The sequence below is a fragment of the Myxocyprinus asiaticus genome, chromosome 9 (genome assembly GCF_019703515.2).
Source record: "Myxocyprinus asiaticus isolate MX2 ecotype Aquarium Trade chromosome 9, UBuf_Myxa_2, whole genome shotgun sequence".
Lineage (NCBI taxonomy): Eukaryota > Metazoa > Chordata > Actinopteri > Cypriniformes > Catostomidae > Myxocyprinus > Myxocyprinus asiaticus.
In genome coordinates this window covers 50,848,056-50,866,148 of record NC_059352.1, presented here as the reverse complement: position 1 = coordinate 50,866,148, position 18,093 = coordinate 50,848,056, and the positions used below count along the sequence as shown (strand labels likewise).

The 18,093-nt window shown below is 36.6% G+C and overlaps 1 long non-coding RNA gene and 1 pseudogene across 1 annotated transcript in view; both read left to right on the top strand.

The window, feature by feature from the left end:
* LOC127446222 (uncharacterized) overlaps window positions 1-18,093 on the top strand; it is a 73,658-nt gene that overhangs the window by 27,689 nt on the left and 27,876 nt on the right. The gene's annotated exons all lie outside the window — the stretch shown is intronic.
* Window positions 1,304-12,085, top strand: LOC127446218 (protein-glutamine gamma-glutamyltransferase 5-like; annotated as a pseudogene).

The following is an 18,093-nucleotide window of genomic DNA, read 5'->3' as shown; positions in this document are numbered from 1 at the left end:
GTGATTCTCAGAATTTATCAATTTATGTCATTATTTATGTTTTTAAAGTTTTTTTTTTTTTTTTTTTTTTAAGATGATAACAAACCATTGACCCTCCTTGTTTTTTTGTCGAGTTATAAGCCTTTAATTTTGGGTATGCCACTGAAACATCTTTTAAAATACCTTCAGAGATTAAATGGTAAACATATAAAATTCCAAAAAACTAAATGATAATCCTAATAGATCAGTACTTTTACTATTAATACCCAAATACATTCAAAAGTAAGAACTTTTGTACTTTTACTCAAGTAGAATTTCCAAGGGGTACTTACACTTTCACTAGGGTATCTGTACTTTTACTCGGGTACAGTATTTACGTACTTTGCCCACCAGTATTAAAACTACACCTGATTATTTTATGTAAAATGTTGCTAATTTGTCTTATCAAGACTGTCTTCTGACCTCATTATAAATAGATCTAATTTTAGGAGACTTTTATGCAGATATCCATTTAAAAATCCTAAGTGTTAACATACTTTTTTCCTCAAACTGTTTCGTAACTATGAGTATTGTTTATCCATGTCTTATGAAATTGTTTGCATGAGAAAGGATGCTATATTTTGTTGAATTTCTTTATATGTGATGAGGAAATGGGATTAGAGAAATTCATTATCCCTATACTAAACAAAAGGTGTCATTATCACTAATGGGACGTGGGGCGAGTCAGAGGAGTGACCTGTGTGTCACCCTTGAAATCACCACACCCTCTGCTATGTGCATCATAGATTTGATTTTCAGGTTATGATGAACATTTGTGAGAGTGAGGTTGTGTAATCTCAAATGATTCCCATTACCATTTTTTTTTTCTTTTCTTTTCTTTTTATTGAATTGTAATATATAATATGGTTGTATTATAATCCACTAGTGAAGGAATCTAAACAATGTATGACCAACTGTATACTGTAATGTTCATAAACATATGCACATTCATATTCCTCCATTATAACTTTTTATAGTTACACTGTTTATGAAATGCTCCACGCCTGTCTGTCCTGAACTCACCTTTTGCCCCACAGATGTGTGAGTACAGTAAGAGTAACTATTTTTCATTCAGGGACACTGTACAAACTGTGTCCACCCCATGAAATGCACAATTCTTCCGTGTGTGTGATTGCACAATCATGGAATTGTTGGTACTGACTGTATCATTTCGCATTGTTTTCAGAAGTGAATGTGGTCCGACCACTTTTGACAAAAAAATCAGGGAGGAGCAGGAGGGAATCATATAAATAGCACAATAAACCACAGGATTAGTTAATCTAACGGTAAGCGACAATAAACAGCTGAATCTCATGGACGGTAAGCTTCATGTGTGTTTTTACGTGTATTTTATTTGTTTACGTGTATTTTATTGTTTACAAAAAGTTTTACTTTTTACATTAAACTTTTGTAAACAATTACAAAAAGCAAAGTAGCCATTTTTATTCTGAAACCTCTCTTACAACTTACAAAAAAAGGCATGATTTTTAGAAATAATGTAGTTGTTTTTAAAATGTAAGGTATTTGTTGCATTTTAATCTTTATCATTAAAATCTGATCATTTAACTGTGCTGTTATTTTTTGATATATATATATATATTCCAAAACCTTTCCAAAAATCATGACTTTTTTTGCATGTTTTAGAGTATTTTTTTATTTTTTTTAAATATATTTTAACTTTAAATCTGATAATTTACTGTGCTGTTATTTTTGTTAAAAATTATAATATTTTTTTGATTTATAAGTTTATATTTGATATATAGTTTAAAGTCAAAAGCAATTTCACATTTGTTTATTGTTTGATTTTGTTCATTTTGTACAGAGTTAAAGTTTCGAAATGTGGACCTGCAACAACTTCCAAACCAGCTCCGCCACCGGACCGACGGTCTGAGTTCCAGCACGCTGGTTGTGCGGAGAGGACAGTCCTTTCAAATTCAAGTGAACTTCGATGGAAGGCCATTTGATTCACGGAGGGACAAACTGATCTTCAAAGTACTTTTAGGTATGTGCATGTGTTTTTGAAAAAGTGAACATACAACATAATGCCCAAATTCATCAGTATGCGTGTTACTCAATGTGTTGACCCAAAGCAACTACTGTAATTGCTGATTTCCGTTCCCACAGTAACAGCGATTTCTCTTATTGGTGGATCTCTCTTCAAGATTATAGTGTAGTTCTTAACTGGGATTTCGGAAATTAAACATGATTTCTTAAAAATGATGTTTAAAACACAACAACTCATGGCTTCTACAGAAGCATAAACCCTCGATTAATGACCTCAGAGCTCATGATGGATCTGCCTTGAAAGGTTTACACAATAAATCACTAAAATTTCATTTTCCATATGGAGAAAATGAATGTGATTTTTACTTCCAGAACTAGACTTTTGCGCTCCCCTCCTGAACTCACTCTTCTCTCATGTTCTCTCTACAGGTCCGTTTTCTGTCCAGATCCCCATCTCTGTTTCTGAACAGACTTCTCCGTCTCAATGGAGCGCAACTCTCAAACAGGGTGTACCCAACCTGAATTCACCACGGGCGGTATCGGTGTTGCTTTTCAGCCCCGCGTCTGCTTCTATTGGGGTTTACACCCTCAGTCTAACAATCGAGACTCGCACAAGTGTAAAAAAACACACTCGCTCGGCCAGTTCACATTACTCTGCAACCCCTGGAGCCTAGGTGAGTCCTTTTCTCTGATGTGCATTCGAGCATTATAAATATACGATGGTATCATTAATACATGTAATGTTTATTAAACTTTTATCATTCTGCTATTGCAACCGTTTTAGACCAAAAGCACCCTTGTGTTAAATCACTTTTGTGGCTTATTGTTAACTATGATACTATTATACTGTATATTTTGTAGCTGATTCAGTGTACCTGTCCTCTGAGGATCTGAGAAAGGAATATGTGAGGAATGATATCGGAGTGTTGTTCAAAGGCTCAGCCAATAACTACACCGCCAGACCATGGTCTTTTGATCAGGTGAGATTGGCTTGGAGGTGTGAGATGATTTCTCATTGTCGTTTAAACCTTTACAGCTTACATGTTTGAAATTAGTTTCGTAGACAAAATTTTTTTTTACAAAACTAAAATACTGAAATGGAAAGTTTCAATTCATTTAAAAAAAAAAAAAAAAAATTTTTGGGCTAGATATTACATTAAAAGCAGTTAACAAATATCCAGCATACATGTAACTCCTTCAGTACTGTTTAAAAAACTAAAAATTCTAGCGAGTAGGTGTGTCGAAACTTTTGACTGGTAGTTTAAATATTTCGTGTATATGTTTATTTTAGTATTTTTTTTGTTTTGTTTTTTTGTTTTTTTGGTTGCTAAATTGGACTCTTTTTTTTTTACTTGTGCAATGCATTTTCAGTATGAAAAGGGGATATTGGACATTTGTATGAAGCTGTTTCAATTGAGTCCTCAATATCAAGCTGATGTGAATAGAGATGTACTCAAATTCTCTGACCCCATATACATCAGCAGAGTGATTTCAGCAATGGTGAGTCTCATCTCCTTTATTCTTTTTCTCATTCTCTCCTCTCCCTCCCTCGAAATATTAATATAGTCTCTCTCTCTCTCTCTCTGTGTGTATGAACAGGTAAACTGTCAGGATGATAAGGGTGTGTTAATGGGGAACTGGTCAGGGGACTTTAAAGATGGTGTTAACCCCTCACAATGGTCCGGCAGCGCTGATATTCTTCAGCAGTGGTCAAAAAAACTGTTTAATCCTGTCAAATATGGACAGTGTTGGGTCTTTGCTGCAGTTATGTGTACAGGTGGGACAGATATACATTTTAATATCTGTTTTAAAGGAATGGTTTGCACAAATGTTGTTATTATTTACTGTACTCACCCTCATGTTGTTCCAAAACCAATATTTGTTCTGTGGAACACAAATGGAGAAATTTGACAGAAACTTTGTGCTGCTCTTTTCTATTCAACAAAAGTTTATAGTGATGGTATCCGCCAAGTTCAGAAAAAGACAAGGACAAAAAATAAACATCATAAAAGTAGTATGATTTTTGTTAAGTTATAACTTTTAACCTTTTAAGTTATTCACTGAAAATCTTCCTCTTTACTGTAGCTCTCAAATCTCATTATGCATATTTGAACTGCCGCGCCACGTTCAGAAAAAAAAAAAAAAAACATTAAAAAAACCAATGCCGTTTGAGGCCAGTGACATCAAGCATATTGCAATGCGTATTTCTAAATGTAAACACGAACATGAATGAGATCTTTGAGCTTCGATGGAGGGAAAGATTATCAGTGAATAATGACTCAAATGTTCTTTTTGAGGGCGAGTAAAAAAAAGAGATTTTTTGAGTGAACTATTCCTTATCATTTGTCATTTAAACCAGAAAGAGACAAAGTTATATTTGATTGGCATTAGTGCTATTGCCGATCAACATCAAATACAATTCTTTTTTTATGGTTTAATAGTAATGAGAGCCCTTGGCATCCCGACTCGTGTGGTCACCAACTTTAACTCTGCCCACGACACAAACGGAAACATGGTGATTGAGGAGTACTACACGGAGAAGGGCGAGAAACTGTCACTCAGCCGGGATAGCATTTGGTGAGTCTTGATGCATTGATTATGCAGCTAAAAATATATGGATTTCTCTGCATGGGATATTTATTTTATTTATCTATTTTAAATAAATTCCATGGCCGTACTCTTACAAAAATTAGCATCTTATCAGCCCTTCAAAAAATGATGTTACTCTTCTTTGTAGAAGTCTATGGATAATAATCAGTGCAGTTATCGCATGGCTTCAAATAAACAGGCTATACCAGTCATTCTTAATGTTATTCTTTTATAATGCTTTTATAATAATTTTATAGATGAAACAAGGCGCTCAAGGACATGCTGTCTTGTTCATATATAGCCTAATAGCCAGGGCCGTTTCTTGCTATAAGCAGTATAAGCGGGCACTAATGTCCCCTGAGCCACCAGGGGGCCCCGCAAAGCAAGGCCGTTTTTTTTATTTTATTTTATTTATTTTTTATTTAAACTTTTGGTATATAATTATTTATTGTTATTTATAGACATTTATTGTTTATTTGTATAGTTATTATTATAATATTGTTGCTCAGAAAATGGCCCTGCTAACAGCTGGCGTATCTTATTGCTTAAATAAAAAATTGAAAAAATTCCGTTTTTCAAGTTGAAAGTATTTTCACTTAATCTGAATGAAGCCAGTATAAAAAGATAAATGAGCCATTGATATTGCTGGCATCACTGCTTATTTGTGAATGTCTTTGTTTATTCCTCAGTGACGTTTGTGGCTGTTTGACTAGTAATATTACAACAACCTAAAATAATTAATATCTTCATTCTTAAATCTCTGGGTTCTGTCAGGAATTTTCATGTGTGGGTAGAGTGCTGGATGAAGAGGCCTGATCTGGGTCAAGCGTACGACGGTTGGCAGGTTCTCGACCCAACACCCCAAGAGCGGAGCGCAGGTAATAACATTCATTTTTCAAGGCTAACAGATGTAGAGTATTTAGTGTGTTCTTTATCCCTGTCGAAAAGACCAGCTAAGACCAGTTCCAGAATTCCAATCTTGTCCAGGCCGGTTTATGCTATTCTATTGCTTATCTAGCATAGCCATAGGCTCTGTTCCACAACCTAGTGAGCAGCCTACACAGTGTTTATTGTATGGCATCATAGGCATGAAGGCATTGTTATGGTTTGCAATATTGTTTATGATTTTAACTCAAATATATATTCCAATCTGAGATTAACCTGATCAAGAAAATGACCTAGGCCTACCACTGAAATTATGTGTCAAAATGGGGGAATTGTCAACCATGTCACTGTCAAATACATGACCCTATAGGGTCAACTTTTGGGTAACATAGTTGACGTGACCCTACTGTGTCCACTGATGATAATTAAATATTGTCCATAGATCAGTTTTTTTCATAATTTAAGCCTGTATGTGTCAGAGGACACTGAGGGTGTGCGTGCCCTCGTGCATGTGTGTGCGTGCATGCGTGTGAATCATGATGATTAGGCATTAAGGGACATATAATTGATTTTACAAAATTAAGCAGATATTATTCCTTTGCAAATTAAAAAAGAGCTGTCATTGTATTTTGTGAAAAAAGCAGGATATTGCTTTCACTGTCAACTATGTTACAGCTGATTTTTTTACACATCAAATAACAATAATGCTGCTTCTGATATCCTTCAAGGTGTATTTTACATCCACAAAGGTTAGAGTTTTACAAAACATCCCTTAAAACTACCAAAATTAAATTTAAGGCAGATTTATGATTTAAAAAATAAAAATAAATGTTACTGTCACTGGTGACCGTGCTAAAAATATTACATGAATATCTGCAAAAACATACAATTCATACATATAATTATTTAAAAAAAAATGACTGGACATATGGCAGAATAGACAAAAGAACCCTTAATTATGTGTGTTACTTGAAGTGTTGCATTTAATCGGTGTCTGTAATGGCATGCAGTCCGTAACATAGTTGACAAACTCACTAGGAAAAACATCCTTTCCTTTATAATATCAAAAAGGTATTTAATGCTTAAGCTTTGTAACTAGTAGATATGTTAAACTGAAAGAATATTTGAAATAAAACCAATAGTTGTTTTCTTGAGCAAATACTTTGTTTTTGTACTATTTTTGTTGACATGAAATATACCCCCAGTTATAGAATAAGCCAGGTTCTTGCTGGTTAAGCTGCTCAGTCAGTGTGCTTTTGCTGTTTTAGAGGTTTGAGCAGACTTTAGTTAAACAGCCTGGTGAGCACAAACTCTAGCATGCAATAATGGGGACCAGCATGCCTGCATTCAAAATGCAATGTATGCTAGTGGCCAGCCATGCTAATATTTTTCAGCAGGGATATTTTTGTTTCACAGATTTACATTGTGATAATCTTCCCTAAAAATGATTAAAAAAGAAATGTTTTCTGCAGGAATATATCGTTGTGGCCCTGCAGCGGTGAAAGCCATTCATGATCAGAAAGTGGACGCGGTGTACGACGTGCCGTTTGTCTTCGCAGAAGTGAACGCAGATGTGCGTACAATGATCACAAGGAATGGGAAGATATTAGAATCCAGAATGGACACTAAGAGAGTCGGAGCCCTGATTTGCACCAAGCAGCCAGGATCAATGCAAATGCAGAATATCACCTCAGAATATAAAAATGAAAGGGGTAAGAATCTTTTTGAAGCAAGCAATAAGACAGAAAATTACATAATTTTAAGGATGCTTTTACATCGTGACCAAATCTTTTCTTAATTCTTTTTCAGATTCATTCAGCAGAGAGAGCAGTAAGTCATTTAAGCCTTTTGTGTTTTTAAGTATTGAGAAGTTGTTAGACAAATTAACTCAGTGTCAGCTGGACACATCTACTCATATAGAATATTATAGAATAACAGTAAAGTCATCAAAACAATGAAATAACACACAACCAAATAAAAGCTTAATTTGAAATGTATTGTAGCTACATTAGTTAACTTGAACTAACAAAAATACTTTTACAGCACTTATTAATCTTGACTAATGATCATTTCAAAACGCACTATTACATTTTGAAAATTCAACGTTGTAAATGTTAACATTAGTTAATGCATTTTGAACTAACAATATTTTTTATAAATGAACATTAAACAAAATTAAGAAGTGCTGTAAAAAATATTGTTAATTGATAGTTCAACTTATTGTAAATTGTTGCCAGAAATAAATATTTTTCTACAAAACTAATTTCAAACATTTAAGCGTAAGCCTTTAGATCCAAAGGTTTTCAATCATAAGAACCATTAAGTGTCTCCAAACTTTTGACTGGTAGTGTATAATATTTCTTATTCATCCAAATTTCACAAATTAATACTCTTTTCCAGTAGCTGCCAGAGAGGATCATTCTACAATGAAAAAAGGTGAGTTCTAGCATTGTTTTTTTCTTTCAATAAACACTATTTGCATTTTGTCTGTTTGAATAACACAACTAAACACAGTGATCTAATATTACATTTTGTGTGTTTTTGCATGCAGCTTCAGAGGGCATAACTGTTTCTCTAAGTCTTCTGAAAGCCCCCGTAATGGGAGAAAACATTTCATTCAGCGTCATAATCACCAACAATGAGGCTGTTCCAAAAGACCTGAAAAAGCATGTGAACGCTCAGAACAAAGAGTACAACGGCAATCCAATCACAACCTTCTGGGAGGCTCACGATGATCTCAAGATCAGTCCTAATGAATGTAAGAGCTCTTGATGAGTGCAGTTTTCTGAACCTGTATTGATGTATTTCCAATTGAAATAGGAAGTTTGCGTGTAGGGTTGCCACTTTTGAACTTGAGAAATACGGGACACTCTCTGTAGAGAGCGATTCAATATGGGAAGAATCATTTACACAACAAAGGCAAAATTTCCAATCAATGTCGAAGTTGAAATAACCTTACTCTGCTGGGGTGATCCCTGTTGAGGGTTTTCGGCGGGACAGCATCTAACCAGCTTAAATATGGGACAAATCACATCCCGTATTGATTTGATATAGGGCGCACCATTTTATCTTTAAATACGTGACAATCCCTTATTTGGGTGAGACATGTTGAAAGCCTTGTCCCTTTGAAGTTTGCGTAACAGCCGTGAAGCATGATTTCATTTTAATTAAAATATCTGAAGCTGGAGTGTGCAGTTTCTGCTCCACTTCTGGCACAAAACTGAATTGCAAAATTTACTAGATAGGTAAAGTTTGTCAAGATAAACTTAGATGTTGGCTTGACAAAGTCTTGTCTGAAAGTTTAAACTAGTTTTAAATGTTTGAAGTTTGATGGTTATACAGACATTACAGTAAGACAATCAGCCAGCTAGAGAGAGAGAGAGAGAGAGCAACATAAAGCAGATCAAAGGCCTTTTGTGTGTTTGGTTACATTTGAATTTTGGACAGTTTGGGAGTTTGAATTAACGAGCATTCCATTGGCCCATTTAAACATTCTTTCAGTGGGATTTGTTGTTTTTGACAGTTGGAGTTTGAATTAACGAGCATTCCGTTGACCCGTTTAAACATTCTGTTCATGGGACTTGTAAGAAGAAACAACAAGTCTATAAGTCTATTGTATTTTACACATATTTGATCTTCTGCTGTGCGAAAACCAAAAGTCAGATCAGTTAGAAAAGACATAGCACACTATTCCAGAACAGTCTGAAGGTCTGTACCAAATTTCGTGGATGTAGTTTGAAATCTCTTGGAGGAGTTATTGTTAGAAATTTTGGTCTTGGTTTAGGGATTTTGAAAAAAACCTAAACAAAGTTTGTAGAATAACAGTATGTTGGCTTCATCGAGCCAACATAATGACTGTTTTCAAACACTCCCTGACTGCCATTGGTTGAGCATGTAGTCCCAAACGCACAAAATTGGTTGACCCAACGTTGTTATGTCTGGCCAAGTCAGACTGATTTAACAAACAAAAAGCAATTCCTGAATCTATGGAATCTTGATCATCCATCTATCAATTTAGATTCATTTTAAATCTACTTGGGAAACAGAATATGAGTGAAATTATTAAATGGGAATTACACAGTCTTCATACAGACGTCATTTGTCACTGTGTGGTTCTGCATGACCGATTTCTGTTCTCTGTTCTCCACCAGCTGTGACTATAAAACACGACATCTCGTTCCGCGAGTATGCACTGAAGGAGGTGAGAGAGGACTATCTGGTTAACCTGGCTGTGGTTATAGAGGATGTGAAGTCACAGAAGAGAGAACTGGCTACTGAAGAGTTCAACATCACCAGCCCTGCCCTCATTATACAGGTATGGTGGCCCAACATGGACAACGGTTGAGGTTTAGTCTATATTAAAATATTTAACCTATTTTACTGCTTAACCTGTTGAAGCTCATGCTACATGTTCTTTGTCTTATTGTGATACATGCTTTTCTCATTGCATATTCTTACACTCATTTCAATACCACAGTAAAATGGGTTGCGAAGGCAATTTCATGTTAGCTTTAAGTAAGAAGAAACAACGAAGAATACATAGTTGTATATTAATACAGCAATTTAATGTGATACCTTTTCATTCTTCCAGGTTGCAAATGAGAACTCGGTCATCGTTAACACTCAGCAAGCTGCAACGGTGATGTTCACAAGCCCGTTCAATGTTCCAGTGAGTGGAGAACTTATAGTACTGGGTTCGGGACTCTTGGAGGAGAAGGTTGAAATGAGGTTTGTAAAGTGTTTTTGCTTCAGTTCAGTGCATGCCGGTAAGAAATCGACTTTCGTCAGCGCTGATCGCCCAATACAAATACACCACCATTCATTTTTATCCATTTTTGTCTACTTCCCTTTATTTAGTAAGAAAGTAACAACTACTGAGCCAACTATAAATTCTATACTGTAGTAACTTGTCATTAGCCATCACCTTCATTGCAAAATGTAATTTATTATGATTTTACATTAGTAACAATAACTCTAGTAACTACACACACGCACAAAAAAAGTTGAATGAACTTAATAAAACTGAGGAAAACTTTTCCAAGCAATTAAATTACACTGTTTTAGCCAAGAATAATTAGTTTGAATGGATTTGATCTAGTCTTGTTGAATGAACTTGAATTTATTTTGTAATATCGACCATTAAAAAATGTGTCGAACGTCAACAGTTTTAATTTTGTTGAGGCGACAGCAAATGTACACCTAGTTTGGCCAACAAAAATTATTTATGTTGTCCCAACACAAATGGATTGAGTAAACTTCCATTTGACAAATTTAAGTGTGATTGCATGCTGTATGAAAATAAAATTCCTAGTGCAGGGAGTCTGCACTAGCAGTGAGGCAGTACAGGCGTTGAATAGTCGAGTACATACTGTGTTTGAAGTGGGAGTGGTGGATTTCTAAGAGATTTTTCACACTGTATTTATCTTTAACATCAGTTGCAACTGCAGTGACTCTTAAAACGACGTCTGTGCCGACCTTTAAGTCAACATTTCTGAGTAATTCACAGGGTACTTCAATGTTTGTGTGCGTGTTAATTAAATGCAAATCACAGCAAATTTCAAATTAAGACTTCAAAATATTTAAAAAAAGTAGTTTCTTAGGTTTTAAATGATAAACAATAGAATATGTTTAAAATGTGTGAACTTGAGGTGAAATGACTTCAGACATCCACTAAAAATCATCAACACCAGTTGTTGAAAAGTAATTGCAAAAATGGTTCAGAAAAGTGAAAATTTCAAGCAGCATTTGTGTGCATATGATTTGATATGTTGTTATGTAATGCAATGTAATTCATGCATATCAAGTGTGACTATTGTGTGTCATTCTCTAAATGTCATTTTGTTTTAATTGCAGTGTTAAGCTCAAGCCTGGAGAAACCTTGAAGACGCCTGTCCAGTTCATTCCCAAGATGACAGGCCCAAAGATGCTTCACGCAAGTTTAGCGTTGATAAACCTGCCCACTATCCTGCGGGGATTCAAGACCATCAACATTCAACCAGCTTAAAGACATGAAACAGGAGTTAAAGCACTGGTTCTCTGCTGGTTTCACTTCAGGAACAAGATTTTACAGTTTTACTCTTTAAGTTCCTATAACTCAACTGGCAGAGCATGGCACTAGCAATGCCAAGATCATGGGTTCAATTCCCAGGGAACACACAAACTGATCAAATGTATACCATGAATGCACTGTAAGTTGCTTTTCTTTGTAGGAATTCAAAAATGTTTACAAATTTTGTTTTTACGTTGAATAAAGCAAAAATCACTACATACAGTATTGTTGTGCTTAGATTATTGCATCTTTAGATTAGCAACATAGTACCAAACTATTGAAATCAATTGTGAATCGAGTCTCTCTTTCTTTTTCTTTTTTTTGTTCTTTTTTTTTTGTGCTAAATGTGAAGAGCACTATTTGTGTTGCTGCCTATGTAGAGTGTTCTAAATCAGTTACTTTTAGGTTCCATTTCCATTTATGTTTAGAGATGTTACATCAGAAATTAGCATAATTAATTCTGATTCAAAGTAATGTCCAGCATCATCCAATCACTGCCAACCATGTTAAAATAAAATGATACATTATAAATTCTGAATCTATGTACTGATTATCACTGTCCCATGTCTGTCAAACATGTTGAGTGATCCAAACATCATCTGCAGCCTGAAACTGAACTTAGCTGCATAGAGAGCTATAGGATGCTCCCTTGCTCCCTATTTAGTGAATAACTTAACCTCCAGTGTGCTGTCTGTCTGCACTGGTCTCAGAACAGTTTGAAATGCACCTTATTTTCATCCTCACTCCATATAAAGCCTCTGAAAGCAAAATTTCTCAGCTTTTGGATGAACCCATTGATTCTCAATGTGAAAATGCACAGTAAATATAGGATTTCTAATAAAACAAATTAGTGTACATTGTGTTTAGCAACGTGGCATTTCGCAATAAATCGTTAAATTTAAAAGAAATTGTATATTGGATGAAACTAGAGACTCTAATCTTTTGACTCAAACAGGTTTCAGTGTAAACACTTAATTAGGTTTCTTACCAGATGTAGTTTTGTTGGCGTTTCTCACAAAGACAAACTATGCTGTGGTCGGCACCATGTTGTTTTGTCGCATGACTCCGTGCATTGAAAGTTTAAACCTTCACTGACAGCACAGTCTTCTGAACTGAGATCAGTTGGTCTAAATGAATTTAAATTATGCGCTGTGTATAGCAAACACAAAATTCAAGTTAACACACATATTGTTTACATATTGTGACTGTACTTTTGAAACAGTGAGTATTTTAACTAGTGCTGTCAATCGATTCAATTTTTTAATCGCAATTAATCGTGTTTTTTTTTGTGTAGTTAATCGCAATTAATCACAGATTTTAAAAGTGCTGAAATTTGACAATATATATTCTTCTTTTCTTGTCAAAATACTTCTATTTCCATTTTAGGAAAGAAAATAAAACAATACGTATCAATATAATGCTTTATTAACATTTTCCAAAGAAAGATAGAAATGCACTAAAATAGCACTAATTCAAGTAATAGTAAACTGGTTTGACTAATTGAAAGAACTAGTCCCCACATAGGTTGCATATTCATTGCAATGGGCATTAAATCTCTTAAACTCTCATCATCCACAATATTAATCTGCCTGTAGACTGCAACTATCTGCTTTGTTACAGCAATTGTGAAGCTGCGTTTATGATTCGCATCAGAGCGTCAACGCCTGCAGTGCGTGCCACTTTGAACTCCACATGAAATGTGCTTACAAACAAACACACTTACAAACGCTGAAAAATACTTGATTTCTATCAATGTTTTGTACATCAAATAGTGCTAAGAGCTCCTTTCTCCATCATTTTATCACTGACAGGGAAGTGCTGTCAGAGATTCTTTTATTTATCGTGTAGTGATTTCTACTCAATTCACCGATGACGTAGTGATATTTGATCACGTGTCACTTAAGGGGTGGTTATGAGTGTATCAGATGACCCCTCCCCCTTTGCAACATGGGGCACCAGTTAAGAATACTATCTTAACAATTTAAGAACACTCCCAAAAGAGCTGTTCGATAATTTAGAATTCATGTAAACTAGAGGGAGTTGGTCAGCTGATTTATCTGAAGGATTTGTGATGGGTCTGGACAACTAGTAGAGTCTTTGATCGTCAACACAATGAAGACACAGTTGTAATAAAATTTATAAAATGTATTAACAATAGATATGCAAGAGTAAATACCACAACGATTAATAATGCTAATAATGAATATGCACTGCTAAAGGATAATAAACTAATAACCAAAAAGGAAAGTACTGAATTAAACAATAAAACAAATGAATGATTTGAACACAGAATGGATAAATCCAATGCTGTTGAACCGAATGTAGCAATGGGAGAGAATTGTATGGGAATGCTCCTTATGGGAAACCACCTAATGGCTCTGGCAAAATGGTGATAAATAATGCTTATTTATCATTAAACAAATAATATACCTATTATTTGTAACAAGCTGACCCCAGGTAACTGTTATAAAATATGCCGCAGGTATAAACTAATGCCAAGGTCTCTAGAAAGAGGTTTGGTAAGTGTGGCAGCGGGGGCGTGGTCAAGCATCTCTCCGGAGAGAGAGAAAGCGGTAAGGGCGCTTACACCTGAGTTAAATTATGTCTAACACCTGTCTCTAATTTCAGTGAGCATGGGGAGAGCAGCATAAATAGAGCCACACCACAGGTAGACGAGAGAGAGAGCCTGGGCACCAGAGACCCGACTGTGAAGCCAAGAGTTTATTATTGCAAAGTTGAGAGTTTATTTTGTGAAGTAGTTTGTGGATTTTTAGAGTGAGTTATTGAACAGTGTAAAAGACTTGAAAGAGTGTATTTGCTGCAGTGAGGAAAATAAAACGCTTACCTGAACCAGGAAATCTGCTTCTCGCCTCCTCTTTCCACTGAGTAGTGTTACACTGGTGCCGAAACACGGGAGCCGACACCTTCCCCTATCCCGATGCCCCGCCACTTTCCCCCCGGGGGGGGTGCCCGCTGACGCAAGCGCGGGCATAGCGCCTGGGCCAGCCTGCTGGAGGTGCGGGGACCCGGACCACTTCCGGGATCAGTGCCCTCTGATGGAGCTGGGGACAGTGGTGCAGGTCTCTGACCTCCCGCAGGCTGCCCCCGACCGGGCCGGAGCGTACCGGATACCGTTAAGTGTCAAGGGGGGTACTCACCAAGCGTTGGTGGACACCGGGTGTAATCAAACCACTATCCACCAATGCTTGGTTCAACCCAAGGCATTGAAATGTGTGCATGGGGATATTCACAAGTATCCGGTGGTGACCCTGACGATTAAATTCCGGGGGAAAAAGCATAGAGTGCAGGCCGCGGTTAGTTCCCGCCTCACCCATCCACTGATTTTGGGGACTGATTGGTCTGATTTTAGAGTTTTATTGAAGGGAATTTGCGCAGATGGGTCCTGTATGAAGTCAGGGAGGTGTACAGTGTGCGATGCTCTGGCAGGGGAGGCGGAGCCGGGGCCATCCTCGACAGCTCCGCATCATAATGACGAGAGTGGGGGAGACGCTGCAGCCTCTCCCCTTCTCAGGGAATTCACGAGACGAAACCCTCAAACACGCCTTCGACCAAGTGAGAGTCATTGATGGTCAACGTCTCCAGCCGGACATCGCCATTCATCTAGAATGGCTATTACTCACACGGATGGGACTAATTTCTGTTTGTTCCTGGAGATAACGTGTGGATAAGGGGATTTGGTTTGGATCGTTACTGGTGTGAAAGAACTGATTGCATCTACAACAACTACAAGGTTTCATCATTCATCTACGGACTAATTCAGATAAGCTTCATCACTTTCACTGTATGCAACTCTTCAGTCTCAGATCAGAACTATTTCTTTTGTATTAATAATATTTTTCTTGTATTTATTTGGGTTCATTTGTATGATTGGTTTATGGAATATGTTACTTTAAGTTGTATTTCTGATGTACATTGCACTTTTGGTTTATTTCTACAATATATCCTCATTAAGAAAATCAATTGTCTGTTATATTTTTATTTTTATTTTTAACTCAACCAGTTTAGTGAACTTTTGCTCATAGAAGTACGAGTTTATTATATAATGGCACCCAAACAGGTACCATACTAATTAACTTCATTCACTGACATTTTACTGTGTTATGAGTCTTTATTCAGTATGACAAGCCATAAAGCTCTGGATGAGGATGGGGCCGTACCTAGCCTGGATTTTACATCGAATTCCTTCATTGCTCACAGAGAATCAATCAGGGAACTGATCAATACATTCAGTTATTTGTACCTGGATCCTGAGGAAGATGAGGATGAGTACACAGGTGAGAGTCTGGATGAGTTTCCTTTACTACCCCCTCCCTCACCTGAAGATGAAGGGGATCCATGCCAACCAATTCTATCTTTTTACCTAAAATTGCACAGCTGGCTGAAATAATAATATCACTTGAAGGCCGTGTTGAGGACTGCTATCAGAAGGTGAGTGAATGTGTTTCTCATGAAGAGATAGAAAACAAATGCAAAGCCATTGAAGAGAGATTGCATTATTTGGTTGAACATGAATGCGACAGAGTTACGAAAAGTTTTGAACTCGCAATACAAGATTTAGGAAGATCTATGGTAGACTGTTTAAAAAGAAGAGATATCCAAATTGAGCAAAAATGTAAGTCTCTTACTATAACAATGTCTAATCCCAACCAACCACATTTAAATTTCTCCTCATCAACTCCAGTAATTAAAGAGAACAAACTGATGATGTGCAGCTCACCAGTCCCATAACTGTAGCTGATTCTTCAATGCAATACAATCCTCCTGCAAAAATTGACTTTCCTGATTTTAGCAACACTCAAGATGAAGATCCAGTGTTGTTCCTTGAAAGATGTGAAGAGTATTTTGTTGTTCGTCCACTTTCTGACCATGAGATACTGGCTGCTTTAACCTCTGTTTTGAAAGGAACAGCTAAATATTGGTGGTTGGCTGAAAGAAGGAATGTTAGAAATTGGAAGCAGTTTAAGGAAATTTCCTTGCTTTCATATCTGAGTGAAGATTATGAAGAAATGGTTGCAAGAAAATTATTAGAAAGGAAATAAGGAGTCAGGGAAAGTATCAGAGACTTTGCCTTTCATTACTGTGCTTTGTGCATGAGATGGAAAAAAGAGAAGTGGTACAAGCTATACTACGAAATTGTAATCCACGACTGGTGAGTCTGATGAGAGGAACTGTGAAAGATGTGGGCTAATTGGTACAAATTGGCACACAGACAGAATGAGATTTTGATGAGTCAAAAAGATATTGGAGTCAGGTGAATGTGGAAGAACAAAGAAAGAATCCACAAACCTCTCGTGATCCTCAACGAAAACCTCACATAGCAAATAACAGAATCATGCAAGCCACTCAAAATTCAGCACGACCAGACATTAAAACAGTTGTTATTCCTGTTGTTATCCGAGATAGGTATTTCACTGCCATGGTGGATACAGGTAGCACATTGTACCTTATCCAAGAATCCTGTTGGATACAGTTGTGTAAAACAGAAACTAACCAGCAGTGTCAAGGACAGTCACTCATGTTGGCCAATGGACAGAAGCAGACAGCTCTGGGAAAGGTAAATTGGCAAGGTGAAATTCAAGGAGTACCAGTAGATTTGACCATGTTCATTATGAGAGATACTGATTTGACTGTGCCAATTATTTTAGGCATGGATTTTCTACTGATGACAGGAATCGTGTTAGACTTCCAAAAAGCTCAGTACACCTTGCCTTCTGCCATTTTCCATTTTTGAGCAAGGATGTCTGTTCTACTGTGCATATTATCTTGCTGTACCCACTCTTTCCGTTACAGATGACACCTTGTAGATTATGCAGCAACGAATTCAAAATGCTGACACTCAACCAAAGATCAAAATGAAGCTGGAAAATTTTATGTTAAACTGGCCTACCGTTTGTACACAAGACATTGGACATACAAACCTGGTAAAACATTGCATCATTACCACTGATGAATTCCCAGTCAGAAAAAGAGCCTACAGAGTTTCTAGAGATAAGCAGCAGTTTATTGAAACTGAAATCAAAGAGTTGTTAGCCAAAGAGATCATACATCCTTCAATCTCTCCTTGGGGTTCTCCTGTGGTAATAGTTCCAAAAAAAGATGGTGGCTCAAGATTCTGTATTGACTATCGAGGACTGAATATGAAGACACACTTTGATGCATAACCCATGCCACAAATTCCTGATATATTAGAGTCATTACACGGAGCTGCTGTGTTTACCACCCTAGATCTTAAAAGTGGTTATTGGCAAATGGAGATGGAAGCAGATAGTACACATAAAACAGCATTTGTGACGTCCTCAGGGCTATTTGAATTCTTACGTCTTCCTTTCGGGTTGAAAAATTCTGCTGCTTCATTCCAAAGACTGATGGAACACGTACTCATTGATTTAAGAGGAAAACGTTGTCTGATATACATAGACGATGTGGTGGTGTATTCTCGGAATAAAATCAAAATCAAATCAAATCACTTTATTGTCACACAACCATATACACAATTCCAAAAGTGTGTGAAATTCTTGGGTGCAGTT